Source organism: Anser brachyrhynchus (assembly GCF_964034855.1).
Source record: "Anser brachyrhynchus genome assembly, chromosome: 2".
Lineage (NCBI taxonomy): Eukaryota > Metazoa > Chordata > Aves > Anseriformes > Anatidae > Anser > Anser brachyrhynchus.
The window spans coordinates 137,827,988-137,851,900 of record NC_137695.1 but is presented as its reverse complement, the minus strand read 5'-3'; the positions used below and the strand labels follow the sequence as shown (position 1 = coordinate 137,851,900).

At 42.3% G+C, this 23,913-nt stretch overlaps 1 protein-coding gene across 5 annotated transcripts in view; it reads right to left on the bottom strand.

The window, feature by feature from the left end:
* CPQ (carboxypeptidase Q) overlaps positions 1–20,926 on the bottom strand; it is a 358,649-nt gene extending 337,723 nt beyond the window's left edge. For 4 of the 5 annotated variants that reach the window (XR_013947694.1, XR_013947695.1, XR_013947696.1 and 1 more), the window contains exon 1: positions 20,515–20,926. The gene's annotated coding sequence lies outside the window, so the exon portion shown is untranslated. The remainder of the gene's footprint in view (positions 1–20,514) is intronic. The other variant, XM_080583131.1, reaches the window with a different exon arrangement.
* Between the last annotated feature and the right edge of the window lie 2,987 nt (positions 20,927–23,913).

Here is a 23,913-nt window from a genome sequence, read left to right as displayed (position 1 = left end):
ACCCGGTGCTGCTTCCATCCAGCAGGAGCCTTGTGAGTCCTTTCTGCTAGAAGCAGGATTTGCCATAAGTGCTGAACTGGATGCCTTTGCACAAAACATCTGGACAAAAACATTTCTTAAACCATTCATGAATAAAACTCCTTCTTAATCTCTGTCTTCACGATCAGGAAAGCACTTTCTCTTGTCCTAGAAAGATGTCGAAGGAATTTAGGCCCAGTGCTCCCCCTGAAGAAAGTATTCGTTTCTCCAGTGCATAAATAATTAAGAAAGAAACAAAATTTCATATTATCTGGTGTATCTCTTCAGGACTGATGCCAGCAGCACCACAGAGAGGTGCAGTGCCAGAGGCATTGATTCCATGTTGAATACCAAAAGTAAGCTTCATTAATTTTATAGTGTATCCATTTTATCATTAGAAGTCCTCATTTTTAAGATTTTTTTTAAATTTTCAATCCTGTGAAAAAAGGAAGTTTATCTGCACTTCATCTGTAGTATCTGAACTGACAAAGAAGCCTCTGGATCAGCTGGAGTAGCTGCAAAGCTCTTTTACGACACACAAAGCATGACTATCCAAACCCAAAATATAAAGGTCTTTACTGATATACACAAAAGGAAATGTAATTGTCTCATTTTCCTTTGAATTTAAATCAGCCTGAAATCTGCACATTAAATATTAGTCTTCAACATTAAACACCTAAAACCAAACACTAAGAAATAAGGCCCTTAAATCAGTCCTATACCTGCAGCTACTAAGAAACTTAAAAAATAGTGACTAGTGACAGCCAGGGAAGTGACAACTACTAGTAGGCAGAGAAGATTTGGATTCAGCACTCTTGCCATTTTCATGAACACATTGATGTTTTTCAAAAAGAATGAAATTTGCCCCTGAAATATAGTAATACTAAAGGCTAATGTTCAACTTTACTCTACAAAAGATGTTTTACTTTGAAACAATTTTTCTACAAATAGCCAAGGACTAATTAGTTGGGTAACATGGATAAAAGATAAAGCAGACACGTACAGCAGAAGTATTGCTAAAACCTCTCACTGTCAGATATCCAAGATGTCCTTCTTTCCTATTTGTATTTAGTTAGTATTTCTGATGAGTTATACGCTTCATTTTATAAACACCGACCTGAGGAATTATGATAATATACTCAGCTTGCGGTTTTGGTTCACGATGTTACAGGCATCCAGTACAAAAGCAGGGTGAAGGCAGTGAGTGTGTAAGCATATATCCATGTATTTGCACATATTATATCCACACATGATATTCTCATGCGTTGTACAAAGAAAACTGCTCTTTATTTCCATAGCATTCCACACTACGGGAGCTTTAACTGAGAGCATCAATTCCCAGCCATTTCACAGAGCAGGAATATTTCACAAATAACTTTGTAAATCAAAACGTCAGAAAGGAGCAGAGTGTTTGTCTCGTTCGACCACCACAGAACACTGATTGCAAGATATTCTTGAATCAGCTCCCACTACCAAAAGCCACAGAGCAAGCCAGCAGCCAAGCCAATTCGTGAGAGAGCAGAAATGAGCACACCAGTTTCGTACCCCAGGGAGAGCACACCACAATTGTGTCCAGAGCTTCTGCAAGCTCCGCTCTGAATGATCTAAGCTAAGAAACTACCTCTCTGTCTATGGTTGTTAAAATTAAACACAAATAGCCAAACTCAGTTTCTCAAGAAGTTTATTCTGGACCATTTTCCAGCATTTGCTATAAATAAATGAATGAAAAGAAGCCTTTGAAACAATGAAATGACCTCAACATACAATGAAATCTGGCATCGCAGCTAATATATGTCGTGTCCCATTTCCTCCCCTGTCCTCTCTTAGCTTCAGTGTATTTATATTTCCACCCAGAAATCTTTGTCTTGGTATAAGGTTCAGGAGCTACTCCTTTGTCTTCCCCTCTTTCCAGAAAACTTACGAGATAAACAAGAATCTAGGAAATGCAGATGTAAGTTTGGTAGTTTGTACAGTGGCCACTTCTGATTTTTTTTCTCCTTTTTTGTATTCACCTTGTCCTTCCGAAGAAGCTTCGCCTTAACAGTGACGGAGCACGCTAGGAAAAGCTGAATTATCAACCACAGTGAAGAGTCTAGTTGGTACCAGTCTCCACGTATTGCTATAAGAAACCACTTGTAACTTTAAAGCATAACTTCTGGAAAGTGAGGAAAGTATCACAGAATCACGGGATGGTGACACTGGGAAGGACCCCTGGAGGCCATCAAATCCATCAAACCCAAAGAGTTGGTATCCATCCATCGCAGCATACCAGGCACGTGAGCTAGATAGTTCACCACATCTCCATGATCCCGACAGGGCGATAGCCCTGCACCTGCTCACAGATCTCCAATTCCTTGGGTGTATTCCCCATGCTGCGTGTATTAGTGCACCTAGAAGCACAGCTTCATCAGTGGAAACAGAAGAAGCAACCCACAAGATGGATTGAGAGCTCTGATCAGCTCCCAAGAAACGGGGCAGACCCACCAGGCATGCACTCATAAGACACCACCTTAAACACCGGCAGGTACAATAAAAATTCTGTAGAATTAAAACATAGGAAGAAGAAAAAGATTAAACCACATTTCCAGGATTCATCAGAATCATGGAAATTCAGATTCATCAGAATCCAGGAAATCACGGGAAACAAACAAAAAAATAATAATAAAATAAAATAAAAATGTACACAAGACTTTTGGAGCCACCAAGCCCAGTTCATATGATAATCAGTACAAACTGCCAGCCTTTCAAAAGCCTTTATGGGCCTTTTCACAAAGAGCAAGTTAAATAAGTTACGTCAAGCAAGTTAATAGCTTGAGCAATATAATATTAGGCTATTCTCCTCAACTAGTCAAATTGTCTCCTAAACTTGAGATGGAGGCAGGAGAAGATTCTTCACGGTGAAGTGCTGTTTTCCTAAAGGAACAGAAATTATGAGGATGGTGAGGCCCTGTCACAGGCTGCCCAGAGAAGCTGTGGATGCCCCATCCCTGGAGGTGCTCAGGGCCAGGCTGGATGGGGCTTTGGGCAACCTGGGCTGGTGGGAGGTGTCCCTGCCCATGGCAGGGGGCTGGAACTGGGTGGGCTTTAAGGTCCCTTCCAACCCAAACCATTCTGTAACTCTGATTCTCTGAAGTCACTTGCGATCTTACCCATGAACAATAAAGCACAGATCTCCTCTCTCACTGCCACAAGACAGGGCAAAGGTCTTACACCAGCAGGAGCAGAAGGCTCCAGGGCTATCTCAGGACACTGACAGAGAACTGCAAAAAGCCTGTGACAGTCTGAGTTACTGCTCATTTGTGGTTACACTACACAGAGAGAGCATTGGTGTATTTTTATTGCTCAGCTCTGTACTTTCCCCATGCTCCTTCCCTTTGGACCAGTTAATTACATGCTCACAGACATCCTCTGCAAGTGACATCAGTAATTTTCTCAGGATGACCATGCTCCTTCCCTGATTTTTGCCAGACTCATCATCCACAAAGAAATAAGCAAGATAATCTGATTTCTGCCGAAAGACAAATTCTTGCCGAGTGGAGTAAGACAACAATTTTGTAGAATTAGTTTCAAAAATTTTAAATTTGGGCTTTTGTTTGTTTAAGGGTTTGAAAATCTACTAGACAATGCTGATGCACGTAGGTTGTTAAATGGAAAACACTGGGGGATTTTTTAATTAGCATTTAAAATCTCAAAGAGCCCCGAGCTACCAACTTCACGCGTTTTTTTCAATGGAGAAATGAAAACACAGTTATCACATTCTCCTTAACTAAGAAATGTTTCCTTTGCTCTTCCTGGCCTCGTTCAAAACCAGCAGCATCCTCGCTCCAAAGGCTGCCCCAGAGGAGCTGCATTTAAGAGCCGCTCTTCTTCCAGGGATTTCCTCCTGAACACTGAGAACAGACGTGTTTCCAGGGCTTTTGAGGATGCAACATACTCACCACAAGCACCCTGCCTCTGCCCTGTGGTAGGGCACATACCTGGTCTCAAACCCTGGGCAAAGACACAAGAACAGGAATATCATTTACTGTACCTTCTTTGAATAGCCTAATAGCAAAATCTAGCCAATGGCTAGTAGCATTCAGAAATAATTCCTTACTAGGTAGTGTCATACTCTCTTGCACTGCAATACAGGAATCACTCCACTGCTAATTCGGAGAGAGAACAGCTCATCTGTCGTCTCCGTCTCTGCAGCATCAAGTTTGTCACCCCTGTGAATCAGCTGGGAAAAGAGTACTGATTTTTGCACATTTCACTAGCAAATGAACATCACCATGCCAGCCGAATTCAATAAATAAATAAATAATAGGACAGGCACAAATTTTCGATGCTTTTAATGGTTCATTCTATGTCTTCGGTAAAACTTTAGAGCAAAATGAGATAGGAAGAAAACACATTTTCAGGAAGTACTGTCCTTTCTCGCAGCCCTGTTAATGCAACTCATTCCGTGGGTCTTCAGTGCAAAATAAGCATTTTCTAAATTAGGGTTAAGCATCTGGGATTCTCCTTGCCCTTCCAGCAGGCATGGATGCTCAACAGAGCGTTCCTGTTAAGCTTCCTCTGCTTTATTTCCCTGACCTTGCAAACCCTGCAAGCATGGCAAGGACACAGAAGGGTCCCGTTCCAGCCCTGCCCACACTCGTCTTTAGGGTGTTCTAAAGAGCGAAGCTCTCAAGGAGGTGTGAAACCTACAACTCCCACCTTTCACTTCTTGAGGTGGACTTCTGATCGCTGGCATGTGAAGCAAAAAGTGGGAGCCACCACTGCTCCTCCTGCCATTTTGAGCAGAACTGAGGGTCTGAGCAGAACTTAGGCACTGCAGGTTTCTGCCAGATGAACTCGGTTTCTCAAACTTCAGCACGGCTCAGGGCTTAATCAGCTCCAGCTCGAAGGGTTATACAGGCTCCTAGCTTTCCAGGGTAGAGGAGCATGCTTAGCCACCATGGCAACTCTGTGGTCCAAAATGAGGGGCAAAGCTGAAAGGCAGTAAGGTAAAAGGGTTCCGGTTCTTTTAGCTTCAGGTGGAGTAGACAGGGGGCATCCAGCCAAGGCAGTACCTGGAACCCATATGCAGAGGGATGGATTTGTTCTGAATATAGTCTGAGTAGAGAGATTTCTCCCTGAAAAAATCCTAATCAAAAAAAAGCGGGGGGGGGGGGGGGGAAGCAAAAGACAATGAGAAAAAGCTGAGAAACTTTTCAGTGAGAAAGCCCGGAGCAAGGAAGACTTACTCTCAGTGGAGGAGCACCCACTTAGTGAGCACTTAAAACAACTTGGACATCTGTAAATCCATAGGGCCTGATGGGCTGCTCCCCCAAGTGCTGAGAGAGCTGGCTGACGGTGCTGCGAGGCCACCCTCAGCTGTCTTTGAAAGGTCATGTCAGTCCTAACCCCGAGAAGTAAGATGTGGCCAAGCACAGGCCAGTCGATCCCTGGCAAGGTGAGGGGAGAAGATCCTCCTGGAAACCATTTCCAAATATATGAAGGACAAGAAAGTGACTGGGAATAGTCATCATAACCTCACCAAGGGGAAACCATGCTTAATTAACCCGAGAGCTTTCTGGGACAAAATGACTGGCTTGGTAGATGAGAGAGGAGCAGTGGATTATCGTGACATTAGTAAGGCTTTTGTCACAGTCTCCCATAAGATCCTCGCAGGGAAGCTGAAGAACTATGGGCTGACCCTGCTTAAGTAGGTGGGTATGGACTACATGAGCTCAAGGCTCTTTCAGCCTAAATCTGCGACCGAATGAGATGATGTATGAGATGAACCCGTAAACACAAGCTGAAAGGACTGAAATATCACAGGGAAAAGGTTAGAGAAGTAAAAGAGAAATAAAAGGCAGGAATTAAGTGCTTTACAGCTCCAAGGAGTAGTATGAGAGAATAAAATGTACAGCACAATGTTACCTTCTTTGTGCAGAGAATGTAACAGATGCATTTACCAGAAGCTAAGTAGCTACTTTAAAGATGCTTCCACCTATTGACTGATCCATTTGTCCACAGCAAACTACAGTCTTTGATGTTAAAGAGCAAGATCATTGGAATCTTCATCTTTTGTGGTTTTCTTCTTTTCCTTATATAAAAGAGCGTTAGCACAACTGATCTGTAAACAGACTACCTACGTTACCTCCATTATAATCATTGTAATACAAATTACTTACACATAACAGATAGAAAAGCGCAACAGAAAGGATAAAAAAAATAAATATCTCAGCTGAGAGCTCCATCTCCAGCAACCAGATAACTGAAAGAGGGGCAGAGGGAACAGATATAAGATAAACAAAGCTAGAGCAATGCTTCTGCTCCAGTGGGGCAAAGTTTTCCCAAAATCCCAGTTGAAAATACAGACAAAAGGGTAGAGAGAGTTCACAAGAATCGTGATTATGGGAAACGAGGAAAGAAAACATTAAATCGAGGATATTAACCACTTAATTTCTCTCTAGAAAACCTGTAAAATCTGCTAAACCTGTGAAGTATCTATCAGTTTCCCAACCATGTACCATTTGATTTTCCTCCAAGGAATGCAGGAAACCTTGAAAGCACACCGGAGTTTTGATAACATTAGAATAGACTGAGAAGCCCCAGGGTAACAAACTCACATGCTGCACAGCGATGTCTCATGCACTTAACAGCATCTGAAAGGAAGTTTGTTGTGACAGCCGTGGAGTAGGATGGCTGGAAGGCTAGGTGGACTTGCAAAGTGAGGAGGAGATTTCTGCCTAAAAATAAAGTCACTGAGTTCTTCCATCACTTAGAAAGACAAGGGGAAAAAACGGGAAAAAAAAAAAAGAAAAAAAAAAAGGCTTTATGATCTTGAAGAGTGAAGCAGGAAAGCGGACATTCCTCAAAGGTTGCTCTTGCAGGATTGTCAAGACTCCTCATCTGGGAGCACATTTTATTCACAAGTCAGTTAGAAGATCTTGGCTTAGGGAACAGACAAAGTTCCCTTTTATATTACTAAGTCCTTAAAATCAGCTTTTTTACACCTAAAGCTAAGGAAAGAAAGAGCGTAACACAATATGGATACAAGACTTTGAAAACATTACCAGATCTTATTATACTTGACCATGAAGTCCACAGAGAACAACAAATTGTGAGCTGTTTTACCTCTGCTAACTCCAGAAGAACTATCCAGATTTACTGCAACTCAAGATACATCCTGAAATCCTTGAAAAGATAAGAATGGCCTAGTTGTGCATGACCACGTATGACCAATTAGTGATACTGACTTCCGTGAACACAATAGGAAAGAAAACGTTTAAAGAGGTCTAAGGATCAAAACAGAGAAAGTCCAAATCTGCTCAGAGACACCACAGATGTAGCTCCCAATCTGGCAAAGGAAAACGGTCAACCCATATTTATACTCCGTGTGAGAAGTCCTCCAGCTTAACATAGGAAGGAAGCAGTAAAAGGAGCTGCACTTAATTCTTTCTGCACCTCCAAGCCTCAGAACAGCAACAGGTACCTTGATACACTCAGCAGATGCTGCTAAAATGGAAGAGAGTAACCCCAAAGGATCACGCCGCAAGCCATGTGCAGAGCTCCCTCCCAGCAAAGCTCCAGAAACAATCACTCTGCAACTTCCCTAAGAAGCAGTGGCAGCCAAGACAAAAAGTTTAAAAAGGAAAAAAAAAAAGAAAGAAATTAGCACAGAACAATGCCTAGGCCATGTAGCAGCTGATGTAATTCTTAATGAGCATTCAAAATACAAACAGTTCACAAAAGGGAGAACATTATCTTTTCAGAGGCAAAAGACAAGAATTCAGTGGGATTTTTAGAGGAGAATAACTGAATAGAGCAGAAACATTCAATGGAAGTAAGACAGCACGGAAGCAACAATAAAGAAGTACACAATGGTGTTCATACTCCAGTGAATGCCAAAGTATGGAGCCAACGCCAGCTGATGGCATTAAAAGACAATGAGGGGGGCAGATTTTGGACAGTTAAATCATAATGTAACAGAACAGGGATGTAATTAAATTTATCTGGTATTTTGATGCTCAACTTAGGTGACATTTCCTTCAAGCTCGTCAGTATTGTTCTGGTGTAAAAAACAAGAGATGTTGTCTTCAGACACAGAAACACACACACGAAAAAGAAGTACATTCATGCACACCCCTTCCAAGACTAAACCTTGGTGGCCTCTTACTAATTCAGTGAGCCTTTCTTGATTGTGAAGGTCCTCTGGACAGATGTACATCTTGTATCTTTTCACAAAATTCCTATATAACTGAGACATAAACTCTTCAGAGCTGCATATTGTGTCTTCAGCCTCTCCTACAGGAGAAAAACACACCCTTCTTCTTGAGACAATATAAGCACAGGAATCTTCTTTCACAACCTCTTCTTATTCTCTTACCTGAGAAGGTGAATTAGGCTATGGAAAAGGATAACGGGACCAAGAGAGAAACAAAAGGCTATAAATTAGGGGTCAGCAAAGACAAAAATTGCCCATATGGTCTCATACTTCAATACCTATCACCCAACACCCTAAACCAAGCTTCTTTTTGAAAACATGTTCAGCAAGCCATCTTCTATGCTTCACTTACTGTTAATTCCAGTAATTCTGATGCTGAATATTTTCCTTCTGAGTTTTTACTCAAAGACAAGCAGATTGCATCTGGCCAAAAGATGAAATCTATCTTCATACCAGGACAAAGCCTAAATGAAGAAGGTAAGACCTCTGAGCAACTGAGCAGTCCTTATCGCTGGTTAGCATAAACTGCTGAGGTTGATGGGTCGAAGTTATAACAGGAGCAAAGCGAGTTTTTCTACCAGCAGCCAGCGCAGGGCTGTCACCGTCACAAGTTGGTCTGCGACCCCTGTGAAAGCCGAAAGCAATCAAAATGCCAAGTATCTGGCACACGCAGGCGCCTCTTGGCGCTCCTCCAAGCAGCAGGCCAGCAAAAGGCTGCTCAGTCCTAGGGAACACGTGTGTGCTTCATGTTGCTCCGCATTTGGGCCAGGAAACGAAAATACTTTCAGTGCCTCCTGACAATTAAATCTGAGTTTTGAGGGTGACTGTACGCTACTAAGGTTGGGGTTTGTTGTTGTTTTTTGCCAAAATGAAGCAACAAAATAGGTAACCTGAGTTATTAATTATGTAATGGAGTGTAACTGGCCACGTTTTCTGATGAAGTGACCTGTCTGGCCTTACTGAAAGTTATGCCAGCTGATAATCTCAACTGTATTCATCATATATCACTCTGGATTTGTAAACTCTTACATTAAACTCTCTGCTTTTCCTTACATGACACAGCATTCCTCTGTGAGTACATACCTACAAAGAATATGAAAAAATATATTCATTTTAAGTCAACCAGTTATGCAAATTGTAAATGCTTTGAAGAAAAGGACAAAAAAGACCAATATATTCAAAAGCATCCAACCACTTTAGTTAATTTTCTCCATACACCTACAATCTAATTTTACAGGTATAGCTAGCACCACAATTCCAAACTAATAAACAAAAATTCTCAATTAAAATTATTGTAACTTGTCTGAATATCTTGAAGTTTTTTCATAGTCTTTGTAGTCACAAGAAAAGTTGTGCTCCTCATAGTATAGTATCAACATTCAAGTGGTTTTGTGAAGCTTATAAATGTGGTGAACATACTGCTAAGACTTGCTAAGGAAACTGATATTCTAGTCTTTTGCCTCCTCACTGTGAGATACATCCACCAAGCCTTCGCTTTCCAGAGCAACAAAGGGCGAATTTGTAAATACAACTAACCATATGAAAGGGGGCAGCATCAAGAATTGCTCACTACACTTGACAGAAAAATGATTTTTATGATGTACACATTTCTTTGCTCGTATTAAGGGTGGAAAAGGATATTAATTTCAACGAGGCATGCTATGAAGTATGTCGTTTATGATTTTGTCATGCTCACAAGGGCATAATATAGGGTGCTCAAATATCTCACTGTAGTCCAACATATCAACATCAGACATAAATTGCTACAGCTCAGCAGCGATGTACGGCTGGGGCCACCATGCCAGAGCAGACTGCACTGCAATATACAAACAGAAGAAAGCTTCGCATGTTTAAACGTAAAGAACCAAGGAAAAGAACAGACTGTAAACAAGATAAATATACTTTCCTCCAAGAGCTTGACACACAGAGCTGGGGTTTAGCCAATTTTGAGAAACAAACTGCAAAGCCAGACCTCTTTCTGATGCTGAGGAAAGCTCCAACACCACTTCTTAGCCAAAGCTACTCCCCAGTGCAGCACACGTTTGCCTACTCTGCTCAGTACAGCTACTATGCAGAGGAGGTTCTGATTCCAGATAAAACTTCTATTTTTCACTGCCATTTAAGAGACAAAAGTTATTCAACAACTTTGCTATTGCAGAACAACAACAAAAAGTCAGTTATTAGAGAAGATATCTATCACCGTAAATATTCTTTTACTTTTTTTTAAGTCCCAGTTCGGATTAGGTTCACAGCACTAGCCACTGCAGAGGCACTGCGATAGGCATGCCATTACAAACTTACAACTACAGACAGACGAAATGGATAAACGACTGGAGGAGGAGGAACCCAAAAGCGACATCTCCTAGTTCCTCAGTAGCAACATGAAAGACGTTCCAATTAGCCTGATCATTCAAGCCCTTTCTGCTGACACCATCAAGAGGAGCCGATCAAAAGCTTGCTGCAGTGAGACATATGGTCGGAGTACAAAGAGTCAACTGGAAATCAAAGCAAAAAAAAAAAGAAAAAAAAAGAATAAAAGAACATACCATGGAGTAAACACACCAATTATACAGAGATAACAGTAACAAATGCTGACACAAGTGAGTCTGGGTATGGCGATTCATGCTTTTCTGAGTCAAGCAATTCTATTTCTAAAAATGAATTTTTAAAGATGTATTTAAGTTTTTTTATGGGGCAGAGCAAAATATTTCTAAAGGTAAACACTTACAGTTTCTAGTATGCTGTTATCAAAAACCCAAAAAAGCCTGTTCTCCATTTGTTTTTGTTCATGCACTAACACAGCTGGCATGTTTCTATCCAGAATTCTTATGCAGGGGCTCCAAGGATTCATCAGGCAGGTGATCTGTGGAAGATCTTACACTGAGCTGAGCTGTTACACATTAGAAAAACTTCTTTAAGTCTTAAACATTTTATGCGTAGACAAGATTTTAAGATGGGAAAATACATACCGCGAAGCCTAGATGTATAAAATTTTCAGGTGAAAGCACATCAGTGCAAAATTTGAAGTTAGTTTTGAATATTTATTTTCAAAGATACTGTAGCTGGAAGTAGCAAGGTGTGTGTTATACGTCCTCTGTTTTTTAATGAGAGAGGCAGGAGCACACTGCTCAGAACCAAGAAACAACTGACACCTGAACGAACACCAATTTCTTAATACCTTTTGACAAATTACCATTCAGCAGAAGGCTGAAAACAGAATAAACTTCTCTCTGAAGTAGCCAAAAGTAACAGCACAAGCCTGAGCAGATGTTCAAAGTGGAATCAAGAGTCTAAAGCTTCTTCTGGAGGGCTATGTTTATTTCTCAGTCCACAGATGTATCACCAGGAGAAGCAGTTGCATTACCAATTTATATGTTTAAATCCCACCCATGTGCTCAAATTAAAATATTTCAGTATAGCAGCACTGGACTAATGGTATCACTTACTATAAACTACATTTGCTACTTAGTAAGATGCTTACATAACAAATTGTCTCTAAAGCTAAATGCAGAATATGTGTACAGTACAGTTTTCAGGTTCAGGATCATTAGCCCCTGCCCTTGAGTAGCATTTCTCAAGAGAAGCCACTGGTTTCCAGAAAATTTTTTTTCAAAGTTTCATCAAAAAGTCTTTAGAAAAAAAGATCAAAAGCAATGTAATATAATATAATATAACTTAGACAATGTTGTTAGCACAAGTAACTCTCCAAGCAAAAATAAATGCCTTGTTCTTGCATAGGTATACCTGCAGAGATAACACGGGATGTACACACACAAGTACCGACAGGAGCTTCAAAATACATGAAAAAGTACCGATGCCAAAAGATGTTTATGAGCTACACTGGAAACGGCTTTCCAAAATGGCAAAAAAATATTTGTGAGAAGGAAGGTGGTTTAATGAACCATGAAACCGCCTTTTCTCAACACAGTTCTTGTTTGAATCCCACGGTATTGGAAAAAGAAACAGAGATCCATCCTTTAAAATACTCATAGGTTCTTTTTCCTAGCTTTGTTCTAGCTGTCCAGCTAGCTGTGGTACCACTTCCTCGACCCAGATATTTACCACGGTTTTGAATGTGACCGCACAAAAGCTGCTACTGTACTTGAGCATCATGTGAAGGGAAGATACTGATCTTAGCAGGCTGGAGCCGACAAGGTGTACAGATGTGTCACTGTCTGGCACGCGCCGTACAGCATCTGGCACACCTTGTACGGCATCTGCAGCGCTATTAAAGACAGGGTGATCAGCCCTCTTTCTGCAAATATTATGGTAAGACATCTCTCTGTCTTTACGCTGACATGACTTTACCGCTGCGCCTGACTGGTAATACTCAGGGATTAAATGATGCCAAGGAAATACAGGAGGAAACAAAACAGCTAAAGGTTTCCTCCCAGGCCTTAAACACTGCTGCATCGTTCAGGCTGTGTAAGAGGAAGGTGACAGGCAGGTGTCAGCTCCCACACTCCGAAGGAAGCTTTTACACTGGTTGTTTTAGAGAAAGCCAGCTCCCAGCTGCTGCCACGAACACACCAGGCCCAGGAGAAGGGATGCACTCGAGCTCAGGAAGCACACAGACCCCGGAGGGCCCTCACTGCCACAGCCAGGCCCCAAATTGCTCACCCTGTCCTTCTGCTCTCGCACGTGACAGCCCAAAGCTCCTGGGTCTGCTGTAGGTTTGCTTACAGTTGTGATTTTCCCACAGAAATGTAAAGTGGCCTGGAACACGCTAAAAAGCGAAGCCAGTTCCTCTTTAAACTGCTTTTAGCCATGGTGTTATCAAACTGGGCAGGGTCCCCTGGTACTGGGACACCTCTGGCTTTTACCCTACCTGTTAAGCAGCTCTCTGCAAACACAGCTCTGGGAACGCCACCTTTAAGTGCTTCTAGTCACAAGGCCAACCATTAAGGAGACAAAAGCTTGCAGAATCAACCCACTCAGAGCACTTTGATTGAGTTATAAATGACCAGTGATCTTCAAAACCACTCATTTGCCTTGTCACACATGGCGTAAAATTCAGGGGGCTTTGTCCACAGCATGAACAGGGGGACTATTTAACATTGGGGGTCTGGCATTATTAGTGGGAGGAACAAACACGGCCTCTGCCTCCTTCAGCGAATCCAGATGATGTAAATGTCAGTCCCTTCACGAACTGAACTGCAAGTCCAAATTAAAACACAACTGATATTGGGGGATACATAAATTACCCCTTAGAAATCACTTACATAAACTGTGGTTTAGATTTTATCACATATATTAGCCTGCTAGCAGGGTCAATCCATCAGGTAGAGCTCACATAAAAGTAAAGCAGCGTTCCATGCAGGATAACAAGCTCACCACATTTGCCCGTGCTTCCATGATTTCCTACTAGGGCCGCTCCTCAGAAAGCTCTTCTTTGAAACCACCTGGAAGCCGGGCTGGGCCCCGTGCAGTGCTTTGGTCAATGCAGGACGTAGCAGTCTGACAACTCTGACAACCTCCCAGTTAGCCACTGGCACAGGACTAAAGGCAACGCTCATCCTACACCCCTTACTCCACGCTTACCACAGCCCTACTTGTTGAATACAAAGTACTTTGATAGGTACATGTGGAGAGAGGCAAGGTCAGCAGAAAGCCTGCATTTCTTAAGCTTCCTTTCCTGTTTAATTCCCGGATGAAAGCTTTTGCTGCAGTGAAGTTACCTGCTGCTGTCAGAGGAGCAGCTGAGCTTGCGCAGCCCACCACCCACAGCTGCAGAGATGCTTGCAGCTCACAGCCCAGCTGTTACCGCACCACAGCCGAAAATGTTTTCCAGGAAAAAAGGCTCCTGTTAGCTGACTTCGATCCTTCCCGTGCCGCTTCTCTGGAGGGACAGCTGTTAGACAGCATGCTTCGCTCTGATAGTTTGGGGAGGTTGTATTAGATGCCTGCTCTAGTTATTATTATTTATCCAGCGTGCATCTGTTTTTTTATATACAGTTCACATACTGATAAGCTTGCAATAGTTATTTTTATATAGCATTCTTCAAAGGAACTTTCCCATGCTCCCACTCCTGTTTGCACGCTACTCAACTGGGCTGCATGCTCTGGGTTTCAGAGAGCAGGCGCCCGACTACATTTAATTCCAATACCAAGGCACCAAGAAAAGAAGCAACAGAGAACTGCCATGCCAAAGAAGACAGAGCAGCATGTGAAAGGACAGAAGAAAAGAGTTGGAAAATCAAATGCCTATTTACTATCGCACACACGCACAAATAACTGCTCTAGCTTCGGTAAACACTCGAGAGCTGCAGAAGCACGGTGGCAGGTCAGACACGAGTGTGGTATCTAGCTCGGTGCTAAGCCAGCTGGGAGGGCTGCGCCATAATCCCAAGGAAACAGATCCGGTTTCAGAAAAACAAACAAGCACATAAAGTCCAGATCTGCTTCACAGGCACACATATCGCAGCCCAAATGGTTTTTAACTGCCGGGTTCACTTTCTGCCTTAATATTAGGGTCGCGAATAAAGGACTCACTTTGTAGGCTTAGTTTTTACCCTTCTACTTTAAATAAAATTTGTCTTATGATTTGGATCAAAGAAACGTGGGATCTATCACCACTGATAACCGATACCTCTTCAAATAAAGCCTAACACACACATAAACTTCTTTCAGCCTAATAGCTTAAGCCATAAAGCAATTTTCACAGATTGTTAGAGTACAAACAACATTAGACAGGAGAGTATGACATGGAAAAAAAAAATCAGCATTTCTAGCCATGCCAAAATTCCCATTCTAGGGAAAGCGTAAAGTCTTGCTCACTTACGAACACAAAATAACTCATGCTGTTGTGTCAATAGGATTATCTTTACTCAAAAGTAATATTCTGGGCCAAAAAAAAAAAATAGACCTACTTTGAGCAATGAGAGAATCGCAAATTGAAAAAATACTGAGAAATAGCTTTTTCTCTAGGCAAAAAGACTTGCTAATAAGTTTTCAGCTCACCTAGAGCCATATGTAAAAAAAAGAACAATCATTTTATTCTGCCCATATCTTGTTGTCCCAGCCAAATTAAGATGTGAGGCTGAAGACACTGTTGCCACCTGCTACAAGCACAGCAGACTTTTAAAAGCTGTTTCAACCTCCAGGGTAAGCTGCTCCCTCCAAATTTCTTCCAGGTCAGCTACTTTCTCCTCTCTCTCCACCAGATTTGCTAGAAGGACCCAGAGGTGCCCAGTGGTTCTGCAGCAGTCCAAAACTGGACAACCACCCAACAGCCCCGTATGATCCACCTGCACCAGACGTGTTGGGTTTGGCTATGCCAGGTCTTTTTAGTAATTACAACTGTACTGTCCACGAGGTAACTCTGCAAGATGTACCTGCTGGCCTGGGCAGCATGACTTGCTGGAAACATGCACATCCACCCTCATTCGGTTACTCCTTGAAGAGTGGCCATGGAGAGACTCCTGCTCATCACCACCCTTTCTGCAAGTTTTTTCTTCAGCCCTAACCGGTAACTCCAAAATAAAGCATGAATCAGAGATGTTAGCTGCAGTAGTAATGTGTATTAAAATCACTGTAGGTGTATTTTAACAGTCTACGGATGGTGCACCAAAGTTTGGATCAGTGGTGGCTTAAGTCCATCTAGGTCAGCACTGCTGTGGCTTTGCCCTCCACAAAATTACACCAGAACCTTGCCCATGTGGCCAGGCAACAAGTCGGTTCTGGGAACCAATCCAGTGAAAAACATCTTGATTCTCTGCTTGCAGAAATTAATCATGAGCATTAGTACCAGTAGGTGACTGCCGAGGAGAAAATGGGGCGTACTACTCAAAGGAAGGTTGGTTGGACTGTGCAGTGCCTGGATCCTAAAAAGCATCCTGAAAACTCTGCTCCTTCCACCTCCTCTGGCACTGGGGTGGAAACCCCTGCAGTAACTGCAGCCAAATTTGACAAGGGCAGTAACTCAGAGCCTATACACAACTTTTTCCAGCCTGTTCCTGAGACATTTTTTTTGCTTCTGAACAGCCTCTATACATTCCTTACCTAACAACTCTTTCAAGACAACCAAACTGAACAAGTAATTAAAATTAAGTTGACTTCTCTTTCTAGGGTATCCCAGAGTGCATCAGCAAGGTGGAAATTGTCTGCTCTGTACATGTTTTGGCAGTGCTGAATACATTACCTGAGACGAGCAGTACACCTTTCTGGCTTATCTAGTTGTCATAAGAGGAAATACTAACAACCCACTGCACTACATGATCAATCTTAAAGAAATTAGTAACTTAGAATTCTTTCTGCTTCCCAAGCAATAAAGAATTTCAACAAACTAGAACTCCAAGGCGTGTTTTTGCAGTCTGCCGTGGAAGAGCACTCACGTTTTGTATGGGAGAGCACAACCAGAGAGCCCTAGAAGGTGAGCCCTGCGATTCAGAATAGTAAGAATCAGCAAGACCAGAAATGCTAATCACAAAACCTGTGGAGAGTAGAAGGGGAAACCATTACAGATAAATCAAATTTATGTTTTGGTTTTCGACAGCTACGGATAAAAAAGTGCCCGCTCTCCCAACTGAGTCTACTGCCTCAGATCTCACTTCAAGGCCTCGAAAAAGCACAGTGCTTTCTCAAATGTCTATTGGCACATGCACAATATTACATAAGCCCCTTTTGTGGGGCTACTTGAAACACAAAATTACTTTCGACTCACTTGTCTTATGTAAATTCCCAGTCAAGTGCCTCCTCTGAAAAAAAAACTAACACAAAAATTAAAGACACAGGATATCAATATACATGTAACAGATGAAAGCTAGAAAAATTGGGGGAGGGCAGAAGAGTGATCTCATTCCCTTTCATACACAGTGTTCCAGCAGGAAATGTACTAGTGCTATGTTTGAGTAAAAGATCAGACACCATAATGAGCAACTGGAAAAAAAAAAAAAAGAAAAATCAAATAGATTAAAACCAGAACTGTTTCCTCACGTCAGTACTAAAATGGACTTCACGAGGGTAACAACAATTCTCAGTTGCACGAGATGCTAAATCAGTGGGGTCGAAAAACAAGTTTGGGCAAATCTTGAAGTGGTGGCAAATGTCACTGTTCTACTGAAGGCAGAATGGTCACCTGGAAAAGTTTAAAGTAAATCTTCCTAGCTGCTTGTATTTCCTATGATGTAAGAAATGTCTATGATACATTACCCAAGATTAACATGCCCTCACTACAACATATAGGTTCCTGATTTAGAATTCATCTTCAGAGATTAAGAACTGAGAACAATTTGACTAGAATTTTTATTTTCTAAAACAAATTTTGCATCTTTTAAAGTCATGTTTAAAGATCGCGGATCTTTTACCACACCTCTCACTGCAGTGGGTAGTACAGAGAAACATGTTGACAAAACGTACAAACAGCTTCTCAGGGACGTGTCTTAATTCGAATGCCTGTTCATTAGATACTTCAGCTGAATCCCTCCTTGACAGCAACAGTACCAAAAGGATTTTTCATTTTTTTCTCTTACACCCACTGTGGAGAAAATTCTTCAAACAGATCTATGTTAATTAGATTTAAAAGACTCTGAGAAAACATTGCTATTCTTAATACCCGTACAGAAATAAGAAATCCAAATGAGAATTAAGAAATCCAAATGAGAATTAAGAAATCCAAACGTCTCAATGCTCTCTGTTAAAAACAAAAACCACCACAATAATAAAAACATGGGTCCATTCTCTCTGTCTCAAAAAGAAATTATGCCTCTTGTAAAATCAAGGTACCCAAAGCATCATTTTTAAAACTAGAGGCTAACAAGATTAACATTTTTCTCAAGCTGACATACAGTTTTGTCTTCTATTGTAAAACCGAAACAAAAAGGAGTGGAACATTCTCCACAGATTCTGTCTGAAATTCTGACTTAATCAAGAAATCGGCATTTAGGAGATTACAAATCAGAGCTAAAAATTCACTATTGCCATCAGAGTGAAAAATGTAAGTGACTGGGGGTCAAATGAAGAAAGAGCTTACATTTATTTCAGTACTTTGAGATTACTGTAGACATTTGGTAACAAAAACGTGAAAGATTGCTGCAATGCAGTTTTTGACAGATAATATTTCCTGTCGAGACAGAACAGAAAGAACTGTAGAGCTTCAAGATTGTAATCGTTTTGTACATTTCTACGCACAAAGTACTTTTTTAAGCAAAATATTTCACCCCTGCAGCTGCTATCTCTTAGATGTACTGCCATCCTTCATCTTCATCCTCCCACAACTGGAAAGGCAGGAAGAAATGACATGACAAAGTTTTCAAGCTTAAAACAAGAAAGTTTATATGCTATAGCAGGAACAGAAAAATGAATCCTATGAGCATTATGAGTTTGTGCAATTATATCAACAATGAGAGACTAAGTTGTTTCCTTTCCCGTTTTGGTGTTAAAGACACGCAGGCATTTGCAAAACCATGTTATAAAACCAAATAAGAATTTATATGAGCTTTTACTGACAGATGTCTCCCAACAGGGGTCAATGCCAGGTTGTTCTTCCTCAGCCCAGATTTGCAATCTGCTCTTATCTGATTTAGTATCTTATTGTTCTGCTGTTCAGAAGAATTACATACATTTTAAACACCAAGAAACAAGATCAGGTAAGACAAAGGCTTAGTATGAATCTGTAAAGCTGCAGCAGCTCTGATCCAAGTTTCTCTCTACAAACTACATCAAAAAGACTGCAGTTTGGGTAAAGCAACACCGACAGCAAGGCACAACTCATATGTTCTATTAAGACAGAGCGGGTATGTCTGAAGAAACGAGTGTAAAAATTTACAAGAAAACAAGAGACTTACAAACTCTGACAGATACAGTAGGTATTGCTGGGTTTCCTTGGGGACAGAAGCATTGTAGATTTTATTTAAAATAATAATCTAACAGAAAAAAACACCAGTCAAGACTAGAAGATCTGTTTTTAAGGAGTGATAGTAGGTAAGCATGAGAATGGCTTCGTCCTTGCAGACAAATAACTGAAGCAAAATCAAGGCCAACCTTTGTCATCATACCTTAAATCTTACAAATGTCTCAAGCTAAAAGAGAAAGATACGTTCTAGATAAAGACGTAGATGTAAGCAGTCCTTCCAAATCCCTCACAGGGAATCTGTTCTACAGTCCTACCAAAGATTGCTTTATAAGAGAAAACACCCACGTACGCCCCTTTCATCGACAGATTAATACACTCTCGCAGTGTTTTGATATAAAAAGGAGAGCAGATGTGGAACAGTTTCCAGAAACAGTAAAAATTAATCTAATTTTGAACTGAATGAAAACCAGACAGACATATTTTTTAAAACTGAGGCCTAAAAAAACGCAAAATCGGGATTCCAGGTGCTGGACGAACAGGCCTTTTGGGTGCTCATTCAGCACCTGGAAAAGTCAGGACCCCAAAAATGCTTGAAGGCAAAAGCTGGTAATCAACAACCCAATACAAATCCAGTGCTTGTATTTTGAACTTTCACTTCTGTAGTACTCGAAGTAGACTTGCAGCTTGTCAGACACAGCCATGAGATTCAAATGCTGCTCCGTATCTAATCGTTCCTTAGAAAAATCTGATTTAGTTCGCAGAATTTACAGGTTTTTATATCTTTTCTTTCATACATGGAGTAGTCCTATAATATATGTATGTACGTACATAAAATTGTATATACTTATGTAAAACTGCCTCTCTCCTTCTATACTTTTTCGCATCAACTTGGAAAAGGTAGGCTTTGAAGAATAAATTCCTGTCAAAACAAACCTAAACGGCACTGGTTACTGAAGCTTCCTGCTCAGAAGCACGAAACCACTTTGCACGCTTGCACTTCTCCGCTATGATGTGCCATGAAACATAACATCTAATTTACGCCCTCGTTTCCAGTGCCACTGCTGTGGGGGCAGCACCGTGCCCGGCTCTTTGCAGGGGCGCTGACCACGCGTCCCACGTGCGTAGTGCCAGCTGTATCTTGACGTCTACATATATTTTTTTTAATTCCTATGAGAGGAAGGAGGCGGGAGGAACGTGTTTCTGGCTGTGTGGGGGGAAGCAGGGCTGACGGCTGCCCCCTCCGACCCACCGCCCCCCGGCCGGGCAAGGCAGGGCAGGGCACGGCAGCACCCAAGGGCGCCATGTCGGGGGGGAGCCGGCTCCGGGACAAGATGGCGGCCTCCGCCCCCCCCATCTTCAGCGACAGGAGCGGTCCCCGCAGAGCGGCGAGGGCGCCCGGGCAAGCTTCCCCGCAGGATGTCCCCCGAACCCCCGCCCCGCCCGGCTCCCTGCGAGGAGGAGGAGGAGGAGGAGAAAGAGGAGGAGAAGGAGGGGAGCGAACACGCACCTTCCCCGAGCACACCGGGCTGCCGCGGCGCCAGCACGGCCCCCGCCTCCGTCGGGCCGGCTGGGGCCGCAGGGGGCGGAGGAGGAGGAGCGGCCGCGGGGCGGGGGACGGAGACGGGGTCAGGCAGGGCCTCGGAGAGGAACCCGACCGGGTGCAGAAATTTCTTGTCCCTGCAGTTTCAGAAGTTTCCTGCTGAGCCCACCGCGGTAGTTACCCTGCTGTGCGGGTCTGCGGTTCTGGATCATAGAATCAGTAGGGTAGGAAAAGCCCTCCGAGATCACCTAGTCCAACCATCCCCCTACCACCAATGTCACCCACTAAACCGTGTCCCCAAGCACCACGTCCAACCTTTCCTTGAACACCCCCAGGGACGGTGATGCCACCACCTCCCTGGGCAACCCGTCCCAATGCCTGACTGCTCTTTCTGAGAAAAAATGTCTCCTCATTTCCAGCCCGAACCTTCCTTGGCACAACTTGAGGCCATTCCCTATCCCTAGTTACCTGTGAGAAGAGGCCGACCCCCAGCTCCCCACACCTTCCTTTCAGGCAGTTGTAGAGAGCAATGAGGTCTCCCCTGAGCCTCCTCTTCCCCAGACTGAACAACCCCAGTTCCCTCAGCCGCTCCTCACAGGACTTGTGCTCCAGGCCCCCCACCATCTTCAGGATGGCTGTAGGATGGCTCGTTGTGTCTGTTGTGTGAGGGCGTGTGGCAAAGGGACAAGGCACAGGGAGGCTTTCACACCTCCTGCACAGTGGCAATCGCCTTCTCGGTGGGTATTTCAGAGCATAACAGCATCACATCGCCTGCTGATGGCTTCCAGCACTGAGAGCTGTCACTTGTCTTCACGCTGCTGCGAACTGATGTAGGGCCACCACTCTTCACGTTACGGCCTCATCCACGAGTAACATTGCACTCATTTAAATAAAGGTGTGTTTATGAAAACACTTAAGTAAATGGGTGCAATTTCTTCTGTAGATAAGATCTTAAAATTCAAACATAAGTCTTAATCTGCAAACACTTGAATTTAAGCACTTGATTAGTTCCATTTAAGTCAATGGGACTACCCAAGTGCTTACAGGTAAGTGTTTTGGGGATCAAAGCCCTTGGTATGTTTCCAAAAAGCTGCTTTAGCAGGAAGACTTTGCAGTGAAGAATTTCCCTCTAATGTTCAACAGTGTTCTAGTATTCATGAACTTTCTCCCTAAGTGAAAAGGCTGTAATACTAGTAAGTTTCACCAGTGTGTACCTTGCTGGGGGATTTGGAAGAGACATTATTATAAGAAATGGCTGTCCCTGCTAGCCTGGCTCTTCCACCCATTTATTTGAGGTGAGGCACTTGTATTTCTTCACTTGTGTTTTTCAGTGGACAATCTAGATAACACGTTTTTTGCTGCACTGGCTGTGTCCTCTTCTCCATAGATAACAGAGCACTCCAGTGGGATGCAGTAATATGTTCCACTCAAACTGCCACAGTCCTTGAGAGCCCTGCTCCACTGAGGGTGGCAAAATAACTGTTTAAATGAAACTGTTACACATATAAATTGTTATTACAGATCTGCCTGTCCTTCTGTCTTCTCCCTGTGGGTTATGTATATTCTTTACATACCCTGCCTTACAGGCTGTAAGCATCAGAGTCAGGGACTTTGTAAAGAGATTATACACAGTGAACGAGTAGTTATAAATGAGTTGCTCTAAGTCCTGCAAGAAAATATACCACCTATCCTCAGAGACTGGGAATTGCCACCACAACTTCTGAAACTTAACTACCAATGTATGAATTTCCTTTTTGCTTCCAATGAGAGATGGAACATAGGACAGATCTGCGTGAAGGAGCTCACATAAAAATGCACTTGTATTTGAATTTAGAATCTGGGTTGACTCCTGAGAGTGATTCCTTCTCTCTCCATTTTCCCCCTTTTCAATTACATTACTTCCCAAACCTGGCTTCCAATTATTTTTTCCTGAATTATCTTCCTTTATTAATGCTTCTCCAGCCAAGGATTTAGAAGAATGAGTGATGATAATGAGCCATCTTTTTTCCCTGTCATCAAATAGTCAGATGGATGGAGAAATCTTGCCATGGCTGTCACTGATCCCGGATCAGAAGGAAAAAAAAAACACACTGCTCATGTCTGCTGCTGTCTTTGCTTGTGAAGCAAAAAATAAGAGCATGTAAAGAGAGGTAATAACACAACCTAGAGCTCCACCCCACTCCTCTTCAGCCAGGAACATGCACAAATCTGTTTATGGGTTTGAAACACATCAATACCCACTTAGCCTCAGGAAAGGTATTTTCATCACACCCATCTCTTACATTATTTTCTCATATTTTGCATTATTCACTAAATGCATAATTTTGTTTTCCTTCACTTAGCAGCTTTAGGACTTTCAGATTACTGTTCTTCCCTCCTAGGGATTGTAATTGCAAATCAGGGAGAGGCTGGAGCTGAGGAGACCTGCATTAATTTTCCCAGACTTTATAAGCTACACTGGGCAAAATCGTAGCCCCCAACCCTCTCCTGAAATCTCCAAATCACCCATGTGATCCATCTTGCATAGATTTGAACTGATTTAGACAATTCAAGTGCTTGAAGTCACCCATATGGATGTATCTTTACAGGGCTGCTATGATGACACTGGTAGGAACAGTGTCAGAATAAAGAACTTACTTAATATTCAAGAAAGGGATTGGATATATAAGAATGTCAAAAATAATCAGAATTATCTGATTGTAACTTAGTGCTTCAGGGAATAAGCCAGTATCTAACTCCTAGAAAGGGGAATGAAACCAAATGTGAGGAAGGATGACGCTTCTTACTGCTGGATTTTTTCACCTTTTACTACACAGTATATGAAGCAACTGGTGCAGTCTGCTGTTAGGCACAGGAAACTGGCTGAAAATATCTTGAATCTCTTCTGAAATGACAGTTGCTTGGTACTATGCTTCTCCCCACATGGGATCGGTATGATGTTATTTCTCGGTGCTTTGTTTTTCCAGTCTGTTTAGGCTGCATATTTTCTGGAGCAAGGGCTGCTTTCGTGGCATTCCAAACTTCACTGAAGTCTCTACATTGTGACTATATTAAAATAATATGAAGAAATCACAAGCATATTCACATACTAATTATTATGTAAAGTGGGGGGGTGGGAAGAGAGGAAAGTATGAGATTCCTTTGAAAAGCTGCCAGTGCAGGTACAAACACAAAAGGTGTTTGAAGTGGGAGCACACTGTATCAGCCTGAAGGAATTACCAATATACCAGCTCCCCGTGTTTATAAGCGTGCTCTCTACTTTCATTTTATGACATTTGTTTACTTTGTTGAAGTATTTTCCATTTTTTGACACTCTCCCAAAAGTCTCTTCTAGGTCCACATCGTATTTCAGTACCACCAGAAGAC